At 35.0% G+C, this 14,329-nt stretch overlaps 1 protein-coding gene across 20 annotated transcripts in view; it reads right to left on the bottom strand.

Annotated features, from left to right (window-relative positions):
* The window catches only part of TENM3 (teneurin transmembrane protein 3), a 1,288,622-nt gene that overhangs the window by 479,130 nt on the left and 795,163 nt on the right, over positions 1-14,329 (bottom strand). For all 20 annotated transcript variants that reach the window (XM_064148897.1, XM_064148896.1, XM_064148915.1 and 17 more), the window contains one exon: positions 3,091-3,142. The gene's annotated coding sequence lies outside the window, so the exon portion shown is untranslated. The remainder of the gene's footprint in view (positions 1-3,090; positions 3,143-14,329) is intronic.

Below are 14,329 nucleotides of genomic sequence, written 5' to 3'. Positions count from 1 at the left end.
TAGTCAGTAAACAGTTTGAGAACTACTGATGTATCAGAACAGAATATTTCTATGAAATGATTGCATTAAAAAAACCCAAAGAAACCAACCCACAGAATAACTGTATGTAACTCATACTAATTTTGTACAAGAAAGTTACAGTTAATCTTCCATATGAATATTTGTGACATCGTGTATGTCAGCATTTAATTATCAACACATGCCAGTCAGCTGGAAGATAAAAAGGTCATGCATAAAGAATCTTAAAACCCAGCTTTTGGAAAGAAATGCTGAGTGTCCTTATCAGTAAGATGTATAAATGAACATTAATAAGAACTGGAAAGATCTGTTATTATATTCATTGATTGTGATTACTACTTTCCTCATGCGCTCTGAATTGTTCTCTTTACTAGGAAGGATTTGAGTACAGTAAAGTAGAGGTGAATTAGTAAAAGCTTCATTAGTAGAAATTTAGATTTGTAAAATCAAACAGGTAGAATTACTGGCTTCATTTACCTTGTAATGGCTAAATGGGCAATGGAAGATCACATTTTGCACTGTTTAGTTTTACAAGAACACTCTAGTTTCAGCTTGTAAATCTTATCCAAGGATATGTACATATTTCTACATAAAAGTATACCTAAACAGCAGCAGGTACAGACATTACAAAACCAGTCTTTCAGTTTCTCTCTCATAGTGAGACTACAAAACACATTAATATTGGTTATTTTAAAACCTTAGTTCAGGGTAGGAGAAGGAGCATCTTTCATATTGGCTGAAAAGAATGTCAAGGTCTGCCTCTTTGTTCCAAGTTTGCTATGTTTTGTTAGTAGCATACATCCATCCCTTCCAAAGTGGCAAACAGACTGAATGTAATACTTAAAAAGCGAAGAAGTAGTAGCAGTCTATTTCAGTAGCATAGACTTTGCCTTCCTATGCATGTTATAACAACTAGGTACCAAAGCTGGATAACAAAACTATATATACAGCCCAGAATAAATGATGATTTTACCTACAGTTCCCTACAGATATTAAAAAAAAAATTGTAAAATGAGCATAACATAACCTTATAATTCTCAGTCACAAACCACATTTGATTAAAACTAAAATACATAGCAGAACTTATCTGTAAATGCATTTAAATATGTCAGTATAAATGGTATTCTGGACATTTTCACTGCTTGTTATCTTATGCTCACAATGAACACAAAGATTAACTTTTGCTAGAAAAAAATCATATTCAGAATCTACATTTTTTGTCATCAAAAGCTGCTATACCTACCAATGCTAAGCTATTCTCTGAAAGTAGAATTATAAAGACAATTAATACTGCACTGAGGAATGACATTAAATTTTCATTTCCTTCCAGATGCTGATTTTGGTATTAATTAATCCTTTTAAAAACCCCAATGAAATAAACAAACACCAAAACTCTCCTAAACAAACAAACAAACCCCAACTCCGCCCAAAACAAACAAACTAACCAACCTACAAAAACTACCCCAAAAACTAACCAAACAAAACCCCCCCACCAAAACCCAAAGAAGCTTTTATTATGCCCTGCAGGAGACAGAGCACTACCGAAAAAGGCTGTAGTGACCTGTTGTGTTGTATGCAACATTAGATTTACAAGTATCTTTTCCAGACAGTATCTCTTATGCTCACCATGCCATGAGTGAGGAACTCTACTCCTCCTTACTTACTGTTCCTTTGTCAGTCAAGAAAAATATATTACTCAGCAATTACAAAAGACATTTAAATGAAAGATGGCAGTAGAGCTAGGAAATGAGAAAGGGATAAAAGCTGGTAAAAAAAAGCTGGGGACACAAGTTCTGATGACTAAGTGATACTGTATCTAAAGCCCTTTCCAGGTTTCCAGGTTATTGAGATTTTTATTCTTCTGCGTAGAGAGAGAGCAAGTGAGAAGGGAGGGGGAGGAAGAAGAATCTATGGTCTGTAAATGATCAGCACAAAAAATAAATTATGGTCAAGTAACTGAACTTTTCTGATGTGTAAATTGAATCATTCCCACATGCTGGTGTTTTATAATTAAAAGGCCCTTTTCACTGTGGGAAATTTTACTGAATTTTGTATTAAAAGAAGAAACAAACCATCAATCAGGAGGAGGTAGGGGAACTCAAAGAGCTGAACCTATTAAACTTGAAGAATGTAGTCGAATTCTGAATGACTTGCTGTATGAAACTGTAGCTCTTTCAAGGGAGAATACTGTACAAACATTAATGAGCAGAACGCACATCTGATCGCTATTCTAAAATCCCTTGTAGTCATATAGAAGAACACACTTCCCATTTGGTGTCATGAGATGCAGAATATGGCTTTAAATGAACCCTTTTTGTGAGGTTCACAAGCTTTAAATTACTTGACTTTGGTTACCATTGAGAAAAAATCACTGAGCTAAAACCAAAGGAAAAAAAAAAACAAAATGCAGGTAACTTGCTCAGCTCAGTACAGCAGCAGTGTAACTACTGATCAGACAGATTAAAGTTTGCTCACAGCCAGGTAGCTGCCAAACCAGCAATTCTGAATGGGCACCAGCAGATGCCATTTCAGAGCAGTGGTATCTCACGTGCTTCCAGCCGAGTTGAGGCCATGGCTACAAATGACATTTGCAAATTATTAACCTAAAGAAGAGCATCATTAAAAAAAACTTCACAACATGGCAACAGTAGTTCCTTGTGGACACTTGAGAACTCCTAAAAGAGATTTAACAGCTGATTTTGAGGATTCCATTGTTTATTCAATTTTGTTCTGTTTTTGATAAGTCTGGTAACAGGGTGGAGAAATTTTTGTCCTCGATTTTTCATGCTTGAACAAATTACTTGCATATGTTGAAGTTAGCCCTACACAGATTTATGCCATTTTGTATTTTGACCTATGCTGTTATTGTAACTACTATAAATTAGATACAGCGGCATAAATTACTGATAAAGGGCAAATCAGCAGAACACTACACTGAGCATATACTGGTCTGTTGTAATTTTGTAGTTTACTCCATTCTGTCAGTTACACAAGTGCATGCCATTAAAAAAAAGCACCAAAGCAATATATGGGTCCCTCCAGAGCTTGAGGCTGTGGAATGTTTCATCTTACCTTCAGCTTTCTGGGTGGTGTTATGCTGATGTATCTCAGATGATCCAGGAATCTGCAATGAGAAGAGATTATTAAGAATTTGGTCATCAGATATATTTTTATCCTGTAAATGTTTAATTATTATAAAAACCACCAAAGTAATCTCCAAAATCAAACTTTAGATACTATTTTTTTCCTCTATTATTTTTTCCTTGCTGCATTGTGATAATCTGTTCATAAACTGTCTGTTTCCTCAGGTCCACTGAACCTCATTTACTTTCACATTCAGCTCCTTCAAGGCCACATATGAAAAGGTGCTTTCCTTTCTGCTAATGGGAAAACGGATCATGTGACCTACAAATTTAATATGAATTTTAAGAGAAAGATCTGTCTAGCTTTAGCACAGATTATATGAATTTTAAATTGCAATTTAGCCATTTTGCTGATGTAAGCACCTGCACATATATTACAAATCCTTAAGTCATAGCTTTGCAAACATAACATTTTCAACAATAATAAATACAAAACATGCAGGAAAGATAATGATTAATTTTAAAAGAAAAAGAAACTTAATGGCACTTCAAATATATATAAAAAGCTATTTTCTGACAGTTATTTTTTACAATTATTACAAGCTTACAGTGTTTTGAAGTTAACTTTGAAATTATTTTCTGTTTTAATAATCAGGAATTTGAGAGTATTTTGTATATAAGGACTGAGCATTAATAAATTAAATTCATACATGGAGTAAAGCCCCTACCAATAACCCAAAAATCTTGTTTCATTCTTATGTTTGCAATTATGTTCACATTGTATTGTCTGCCAAAAAGGGAAGAACTTTGTTTCTTAGACCTCCTCTTCAAAATAGAATCCATACATCCTACTTGATTTTTCTGATTCTTTCATGAACCAAATGGGAAAACCATGTACACCTCCTATATTTTTAGCTTCTTGGGAAACCAGAATGCATATCACATTAGATCTGTTCCAGTGGGAAGTGTCCCTGCCTATGATCCTGGGGTGTATTAGGAGGAGCGTGTCCAGCAGATCAAGGGAGGTTCTCTGCTCTTTTCAGTATTTCCTATTTCTACACTTAGGTGACCCTGTACTCAAAACTCTTCCCTTCATGATTCCCTGCCTTTTACATCTAACTGGCCCAATTCATTTAACTCATATTCCTGAATAAATTCCTAGCATTGCACACTTGAGAGTCAAGCCTAGTGACACTCGGTGCTGGCATATTAACTCCCTTTGATGCTCTGGTCTTCATTTACTGGAACATAATCAAAGAGTGCTGCCCTCAGAAACTTGGAAGAAAAACTGAAAACAGCAATCGGTTCAAGTCCAACAAATAGCAATGGAGGCCCACTGCAGATCAGCTCCTTCTGAGGTGCTCAGCTGTGGAATTCTTCAGTTTCACTAGAATGTCAGATTAATTGGTCTGATGATTTTAGCAGGAAATGGACTGTTCAGCAGAGGGGCTGTGATCATGAATTTTCACATTTAAAAATTGGACAGCCAATAAGCACAGTAGTTCCACTCATGTATAAACTCACAATAGACCTAGGACAAGAATCGCAGGAAAAGGAAGAAGTTATTTCTATCAGTATGTGCAAACTGTTAATCTTCAATGAGAGAATTAAAATTTAATCTAGTTGTTCCTAACCAGATCCTGGAAGACAAAAGAAGGTCATATATGGTGATGATAGTTCAGACAACAGGGCAGCAACAGCAACCTGGCCTCAGCTGCCCTTCCAGGAGGCAGCAAGCCTTCCATAGGTCCTGATCCTTACTGGATAGGACACATATGGTTAGACTATGGCATCAGTTTCTAGCAATCCACCAGAGACAGTGATTCTTGCTTACAAACCACATAAAGTCAGCAGAATATTTATTACATGTACTGAGATGGAACCTTTAATCCCATGTGGAAAATGCAAAAGAGAAGAGATAGTAAAACATCAGTGCTATTTTATGTATAAGCGACCCCCAAAAGCTTATAAAACTTTAGTGCTGCCTGTTAGATAAAACAGTGAAATGATACAGCACTTCTGATTTGACTATCAACTTTAAAGGTCTGTTAGTTTGGAACTTCAGTGATTATATTGCTACGTTAACATCTATGACAAACCATGCTCTTACTTTTGACTTGGGGACAAATAAATTCCACACCACAAAAATAGTTTTCATTTTCAAGACACTGAACTGGACTTCATCTTCTGCTCAGTTATATGTTGAGATGGTAAAAATGAGTAGTTTTTTTTCTTCCTGTACATTCTCTTTCCATCCTTGTTTGTAAGGACTGTTGAAAACTCTAAGTAGCATTGGCTCAAGTGTTTGTAAATTGAGACAAAGCTAGCATGAGGAAGAGCTGAGGTTGTTATCTCACAAGCAACAATTTCAGGCACAGAAACTAAGCAAACAAGTACCTTCTGCAAAATGGGACTCTCAAGGCAAGATTTCAGTAGAAGTTATAAGGCAGAGAATGGATAGAGCTAGGCATTTATCATCACCTCAAAGAAGCATCCTGGCTACTCATGTTATAGTGCTCTTTTGTCAATTGTATGTAAGGCATGGCCCTAGACACAGCTGGAAAGAGTCCAGAGTCCAGGGCATTTTTATTTACTAGTTTATTGAACTGAATCATAAGCACAATTGATCCCAAGTTCTAGGATCAACAAATTACTTTAGAAACAACAATAAATGATTTAGAAACAGACAAGAGTTGCAGTTCTATGGAGAGTAAATATTGTTTAAATAATTGTGAACAGGATTATGTTAGTTTGTGCACTTTTGTTAACTTTTGAGGAAAGCTTTGCATATACATAATATAGAAATAGTTACACAGACCCACAAACATCTGCCTCAAGCATATATTTTTTTTTAATCAAGTTTTTAATAGTTCTATCAGAGGGTGCAAATTTTGTCTCCATCTTAGAAGTTTTGAGTAGATCATGTAAAAAAAGAGTGGGTCATAAAATCTAAGAAGTGTTTTGGAGATAAATCAGTGCCTTTGACAAATATGATTACTGACAGACTTGGGTGCAATATAATTGCCCTTGTCAGCTTTGAATATAGAGTGACTAAATAACAGGGAAAAGAAAGTCAAAATTACACCAACTGTGCACTTAACTAGAGTGTGTGTGTTCACACAGAGAACACAAAAATCAATTTGTTGTGTGAGGGCTACAATCCTTTCAGATTCAGTCAGTTCACTGATTTATTAATAGTATTGATTACACTGAAATAAACACGTTATATGAAGACTTGACATGTCAAAATGTAGCTCCCAGTTTCCAGTTTAAAGATTTGATTTTCCTCTTTTGAATGTGAATTATCCTCTAGTAATATAAATGGGAAATCTGTGAAAAGATCTATGCCAGTTATATTTCTCCAGGTCTGCAGAAAGTGCTCATATTGCCTTTTACTTTCATACTTAAATATTTATACACAGAAACCCCTTTTCTAAGATCTGAGACAAGATGGACACTAAATATAATTGCAATTAGAGATATGCTGAGCTGCCAGAAAAAAAACATATCTGGAGACTAACTTATGAAGAATACCTGCTGATTCCTGGGTAGTGTGGATACTTAACTCACCCGCATGCTGTGCATCTAGTTTACTGTTTGTATTTCCCAGGAGAGATCCATTACCCACACCAATAGTGGGCAACCAATTATAAGCAGAACATATTACTTCAACTATCATAATATATTAGGTTGTAAGTGGCAAATCATGAAGATGATCTACGATAATTAGAGCAAGCCAACAGCAAGTTATGCACGTGTGATTCATCAGAAAACAACACTACATGTAAAAATCAACAGTAGCTGCCACATTAGGCAGACTGGAGCTCTCACCCTCCTCCTGTAGTTCGCAATGACAGAACACCAAAGACCAGCTTTTGTCATTTACCTAAAAGTTCTAATGCTTCTATTTCGAATTATTATTTTTAATGGCAGAATTTCTATTCCCCCAATGGCAAACATGCTTTTCTTTTTACCATAGAGATGTACGTATTATTATGAGTAAAATATAAATAGCAAAGACCAAAATAAAGTGTTTGTCTCAGTGGAAAGCATGTCTACTCTGAAAACCTTGCTCACAGACTATGCCTAATTTATGTCTTTTACTGGTCTGAAGTTAAGAAATTAATATTTCCTGAAGATGAAAGCAAATCTGATTAACTTCTCTTAATATAGACTCAACTAACACAGGTAAGAATTAATGAGTTCAGCTGGAATGTGGGAAAACATTAATGATGCTTTAGAGGATTTTTAGACAAGGTATCATATTCTTACATGCACATTACAGAATTAGAAACATATTGCAGGTGTTTGTGTACTAGGGTGTACAAAACATATACTGCTAACAAAACAATTGCAGTCAATGAGGCAGCCTCTGCACTAAATCAAAGTTAACTCTTTCACCATCACTGAACTAATTGTACTGAATACAGTGAAGTCCCATCAAAAGTTCTGCTATACCTCATACTTCTCTTCTTTCATATATCACAGTGAATCTTGTAACTTAACCCTTTAGATTTTTCTGATCTTTATTTTTTTATGTGTTACTAAAAACACATGAGGATGCTAGAAAAAATAGAACTTGATTTCTCTGATTATTTTACATGCATGCGGATTTCTGATATCTTCAAAAGATAACAGACCAATTGTGCCATAGCATAAATGGCATGACATTTTAATTTTCATTCTGGAAGATAACATAATTTTATACACATTACCAGTTTGATTTTCCACTGGTATTAATGATTTTTTTCCTACTGAAACTAGCTATTAAGATACTATATATATAACAATGTGTAGGACTAGTTGAGAAGTCCTGAAAATGTCAGAACACCTCCACAAAATTTAAAACCATCGGAGCCTCATGTATGCTCCACAGCACTTGCAGTCTGAAAACTGGTATTTAGGAAGTAGGTGACACTAGGATTAAAAAGTTAATAGAAATTGAAGGATAGAAATTGAGACAATTTGGTTTTAATACTCTTTAGCGTTTAATTTATATGCAAGTTTTCATTCAGCTACATAGTAATTTGGAAAAATAGTATTAACTATCCAGGCTCTAAGTTGACTTGTCCTTCCTTATGATGATTTTAAATTATATTCTCTCTAATAAAAAGTATGCAAATAAAGATTACTTATTTCACAGCAATTGCATAGCATTGCAGTGTCAGAGCTGCAATTATACATCACTGTAATTCGCTGTGACTCATCTCAACATTGATAGTTAAAGGTACTTTAAAAGAGGTAAAGCTACTGTACTGTGACTAACTCTGTTATAAAAAGTTTTGGTGATTTCTCCAGAAAGGCATAATTCAACAGTCATCTGTTGAAAACACAGGGGAAACAATTTGAAACAAGAACTGCGAATGAAACACAGAAGCAGAGAGAGTGAAATGGTGTCAAAATACACAACACAGTCTGTATGGGAATAAATACTCCTTTCTATACATTCAAAATGGTGACTTCATTGGGAGTCACTGTGACTAGTTCTCTGAAACACCAGCTTCCAACCTCGGTCAAGAAGTAGCAGTAGAACATGAAAAATTAGGAAAATAAACAGAGCAGGACCCCAATACATCCATCCACTGTACATTTATGTCAAACACTGAATTTCTGATTAGTGCATTTCAGAAAAACACATCAGACCTAGGAAAGAGGCAGAAAGGACAGGAAGAATACAGAAGAATTTTTCAGTCATTGCATATTGGAAGATAATCGAATAGAGAAGAGTTCTTCAGTTTGAAAAAGAGATAATCGAAGAAGGATACAATAAAAGCTTATATAATAATGTAAAGGGAAATTTCATCATGATATTAAAGTAGAGATTTTTCAATTAAACTACCAGAAGTGAAGTTCTAACAAATGCATACAAAGACTTCTATATAAAAGCATAAATTATGTGAGTCACCATCACAAGATGATGTAGCCTAAATGCATGAATAATTCAAAAGGTCTTGTAGATTCACTGATACCTGTCATGGTTTGAGCAGTTCCAGGTTATTCCAGAGTCCCTAAAACAAATCTACAGAGACCAAGATCCACCCCAGGGGATGAACCAGTTGCCCCTGGATATCATAATTATGTTAACCAATCCCACAATCCTGCAAGTACTTTAAAAGTAAGCAGCAAGGTCAGTTGGCTCTCTTTTCTCTCTGCCTCTCCAGCTTCTCCACAAGGATCTTATCTGGGTAACTAGGTAACCATGTAGGAGGTACCCTGTAGACCTGCAGTGAATTTTGGCCTGTTTAGGGCCTAAATGGGAGACAATGTGAGAGGAGAGAAAAGGAGCAATGGGGTTTTGGTGTTTGTTTTTTGTTTGGTTGCAGTGAAGATTTTGGGGGGAATTCTCATGTATCCTGTATTAGGTGTTATGGATTTCATGTATGCTGTATCTTTCCTTGCACATTTTTAAATACCTTTCTGTATTTTCACCTCCGATTCAGCAAGAGCATTACTATTTTACTGCCATTTTTCTTTAGAAAAAAAGGAGAATAATCTCAGTCTGTTATGCTCTTGTACAAAAAAACTACAACAATATCTATTAAACATAACTACCTGAATTGGACTCTGACATAACAAGACTTCAAGCCACTGACTGCCAAGTTGTGGGAGGATATACACAGAAAAAGATTGCCCAGAAATGCTGCTTCACTCTTCCTTTAGATGTCTAATACCTATTCGACTCCATGTGTTTTTACATCAAGCACCAGTAGTAAGCCATATGAGACTAACCCAGTTTTTTCTCCCTATTAACAAATACCTGCTTTCTTTCTAGAAATAGGAAATACAGCAACTCTCATCCACTGCCATTAGTAAATCAGAACACCACATTAATTGAGTTCAAGATAATAGAGGTTAGACAGGTAAAGAATTGTCTGACGATACTGGAAGTGGTGAAAGACAGACATAAAGGAGTTTCTCAGAGCTTGAGCTTTATGTTACGTGATTTAACATTTTCATTAGTAGTCTTGGCAGAGAAAACAGTAAGAACACTGATGAATTTTATTGATGACACAGTGAGAGCAGAGGTGCTCCAATACAAACAGGAAACAAGGGATGACTGTGAGGAGTGGGTGTAGTAGAAATGGGCTGAAGTTTAAAAAGTAATGCAAGATCATATATGAAAAATATTTTTCTTAGGAACTGGAAGGTAAATATCTGGAAACAACTGAGAAGAAGATACTGTATTAATTGGTTTCAAGAGGTCCATGCACCCTGATACAGCACTGTAAAAGCCAGTAAAAGAGCAAAGGATAATAAATTTTCCATCTTTTAGATATGCTTTCAGGTCCCTGTTTTATCCTGAAACTTCTGACATAGTGCGAGTTATTCGCATTTTCTAGTATTAAAGTGTATAATAACCATGTCCGATATCATCAGTCCCAATGTAATACAACCAGCATACAAGTTTGAGGAATATTTGTTAAGTTCTGCCAGACTTCAGTCACTACTACAGGAAAAAAAATTTGTGTGTGTGAAGCACAGAGAAACACTCAACTGATTTTTAAGCATACAGTGATTGCATACTCACTGACAGCTTTGTCGGTTTTCCAGAGTTAGGCTGATCTTTCTGAAACCTTTCTTTATGAACATCAGTACCAGAAGCCACAGAAAGCAAGTTTTTTATAGCTTTCCATCACTGAAAGAAAATATTTTACAATACTAAAAATGTAAAGACAGCGAAGATCTTATAAATGCACAAAAAAGCTGCTGTTAGAGATAGATCTGAATATTACACAGAAAATGATTTGCCATCTGGAATACTTATGGCTCCTTATGCCATTTCCCTTGGAATGCTTTTGATTTCATAAGGAAATCCCCAGACTAATTTTCTAATGCTAATTTATTTTTCAATGTCATCACTTTCAATTGTCAATTCCATCATGACAAGTGATTTTATTAAATAAATATTAGATGCAGAAGTAGTCAAAATATATTGCAAATCCCATCACTGAGAGACAGGCAATATAAAATCAGTATGCAATTTGCAGAAGTTACACACGTTACAGGAAAAACTTCTTTTGGTAATTTTTATAGGGGGCTCAGGTGCTATACTTCAGTATTTGATTTATTTCACAAAATTGGCTGTACAAGCCAATTTTTGGATCACAAAATGATTAAACCTTGGATGTTAGCACAAAATAAGAACAAGCAATATGGGCCATAATGTATTACACTTTCAAGGAAGCTTGTTACAGACAACACTGAGCGTTCCTACAAGACAGGTCTCCTTAAAAAGTTACCTTTAAAGTAAAGACTTAATAAAGTTCCAAACATTCATCCAAAGAATTAAAACATTTGCCTCTCTGGCTTGCTGTCATAGACAAATTCAGGCCTTTTTTCTTGCCTTCTACAGGAAGGTCTTGTGTATTTGTTCACAATACCCTGGCATCATCTCAAGCTTTAACTGAATTTTTCAAGTAGAACTATGTTACTCCACATTTAGTTTTCATTAAAAAATTCTCACCACTTGTTACTGAGGAATAGAGAAACTCCCTACAAACAGATTTTTAAAAAAATACTTATTATAGAGGCTAGAAATGTATAGTGCATTTAAAACATTTAAACACATAGACACAGAGACACAAGTACACATGTACAATGCATAGGACCACTTAATCCTGACTTACTCTAACTTTATTCAAAAACTTGTCTTCTTCAAAATAGTATTGTCTAACCCTTGGTGAGAGTGATGGAGCACTGAAACAGGCTGCCCAGAATGGTTGTGAAGTCTGCTTCTTTGAGATGTTCAAAATCCGCCTGGGTGCATTCCTGTGTGGCCTAGGTGATTCTCTTTTGGCAGGAGAAATCTTTAGAGGTCCCTTCCAACCCCTAACATTCTGTGATCCTGGTGATTGTTGATTGTTTCACCCTAAATTTCAGTTGCAAGAAAGGGCTTCAACCATGAAAAATACTACCTAAACACCTGTTAATTTATGTTATGAATATGAAAGCATGAAATCTGTCTTTGATTCAATATTTAATACTGTTATGTGAGTCAATAGATTACTAGGTTTTCTAAATAGAAATAATTTCCTGTTCCAATAAAAGAACAAATTTGCCTAGTAACATTGAAGTTAGGCTAGCAAAGCAAAAACATCTTCAGTAATCTGGAAATCTACAGCTGACCAATTCCTTTCATCTAGCAGAAGGTACAGACACAGTGAAAGAAAATATTCTGGATAAATTGTGAATAATTAAGTGGATGTGGTGAAATATGAATCACCAGTACACTACTGCAGGGTTTACAAAAAGCACAATAACCCTGAAGGTCTTTAACACTTTGCTTCATACATACAGTTTAGTTACCAAGAACTGTTTTTTAAGAATTTAAAACAACTTCATGAGTGTAAAATCATTCCATAATTTGTATAAACGTCCTTGATATGTAATTTTAAAGTTGTCTACCAGATATGCATCAAGGTATCGGTCTCTGGTACTCTTCAAATTCATGGAAATGCTTCAGAACAAGAAGTGAGTTCAAGTTATTTTAGTGGTGCCCAAAATTAAGCTGAAGTTTCCTATTCTTAAATGAGTTACCTAAATGAGGAGCTGATTCTGCAATGGCCAGTATTTATTCATCATTCAATTCTATGCTTTTCTGAAGGATCTGTATCAAAAACATTTTCATTTCTTAAGAATCTGAAAACTAAAATGGTAGCTGTACGACCTAAAAAACATTCACTCTCATAAATTTCCTTGTAATCCTATTCTAACCATTCTGCATCTTTATATGTTATTGATTTTTAGCCTGTGTGATGCTGTTGCTGTAAAAGTGAACTATCCATCCAGTAACCTAAATTAGCTATCACAGAATCACAGAATGCATTGTGTGTCCTGTAAAACATTCACACTGAACCGCAAACGGAAAGGAGCAAATCCCAGTCTAATTTGGTAAAACCATGCTAACGGTTTGACATCTCACATATACATTTGTGTATGGAAAATTTACATGATGCAAACATTTAGACAAGTTAAAAATACTTCTATAGAAATACTGTCAAAACAGTGAATATACTTTAGCAAACTTTATTTGATCAACAAAGGATATTTCAGAAGACAGTACATTAAGATCTCTTAAACTGTTTACTATTTATTCTTCAAGAAAATAGACAATTCATTTATAAGGCCCAGGGCAAGATTTCTTTTCTCAGTGCAGCCAAAAATTATGTTCTTTCTTACCAGTTGATTAACTGAAGAACAGCTGCTTTACATTTCTAAAAAATACAAGAAATCCTGTAACTCTTTGAACTTGTAACTGATAATGGAGCAGAAGAGAGAGAATATGAACAGGGAAAATCCAAGTACAGGATTCCAGCTAGTAGTCTCATAAAAGATATTAAATGAGTACAGTTTAATATCTGTAGTCAGGAAAAGTAAAAAACTCAAAACACGAACCAACATCCCCCTTTCCCCCTCCCCAGTAAAATCTTATCAACATGCCTATTAAGACAATGAGAAAAAAACTAATTAAAGTAAATTAGCTTAATGTGCACAGGCTGGATAAAAGACAGATCACTTCTAAAAATCCAAGAAGATAATGGTACCCATTTGGGATACGTTTTTGGCATTTTTCATATAAATTGGACAGTTTTAGAGGATAAATATGGTAGAGAAGTCCTTACAGGCAATTATGTCTTTACAGTGCTGGTGGCTGACATCATAAAAGTATAATTTTAATTGCTATTAATTGTGTTAAGTCTACTTTTATTGAATACTTAATGCCATCTCTGACAGTTGCAGTAATTTATGTACTTTAATGAAGCTTCTTCGTGGAAGTTTGGACTTATAGGGTCATTTACACTATGTTAAAAACAAGGCATTTTATCAGCTAAGTAGTACAGATTATAAAGATACTGATTTTTGCCTTCTCAAAATTTGTTAATTTTCATTGGCCTTATATGGGTGACTATAAAACCCATTTCTGCCTCATTTTTCAAATGTATCAGAATTTACCAAATATTTCAAAATGAAACAGTTACTGCACAATTTTCCAGTATGAAGCAACCTCTCTGTTTAATTAGCAAACTGAATCTAGAGAAGCTGATGATTTAATGACATCAGTTTACAATATTAAAATACCATCCAGGGATACAGACTGCGTGAAGTAACCCCCTGAAATTGCTTTGGCAGTCAGCTATGAAATCACTCCTGATTTTAACTGAATAGGGTTGTCTACTGGAAGAATTCAGCCCAAAGATCTAAGGACAGATAAAACAGCAGAGGAAAAA

Source organism: Pogoniulus pusillus, chromosome 9 (genome assembly GCF_015220805.1).
Source record: "Pogoniulus pusillus isolate bPogPus1 chromosome 9, bPogPus1.pri, whole genome shotgun sequence".
In the NCBI taxonomy this organism is placed as follows: Eukaryota; Metazoa; Chordata; class Aves; order Piciformes; family Lybiidae; genus Pogoniulus; species Pogoniulus pusillus.
This window is presented reverse-complemented; position numbering and strand designations above follow the sequence as displayed.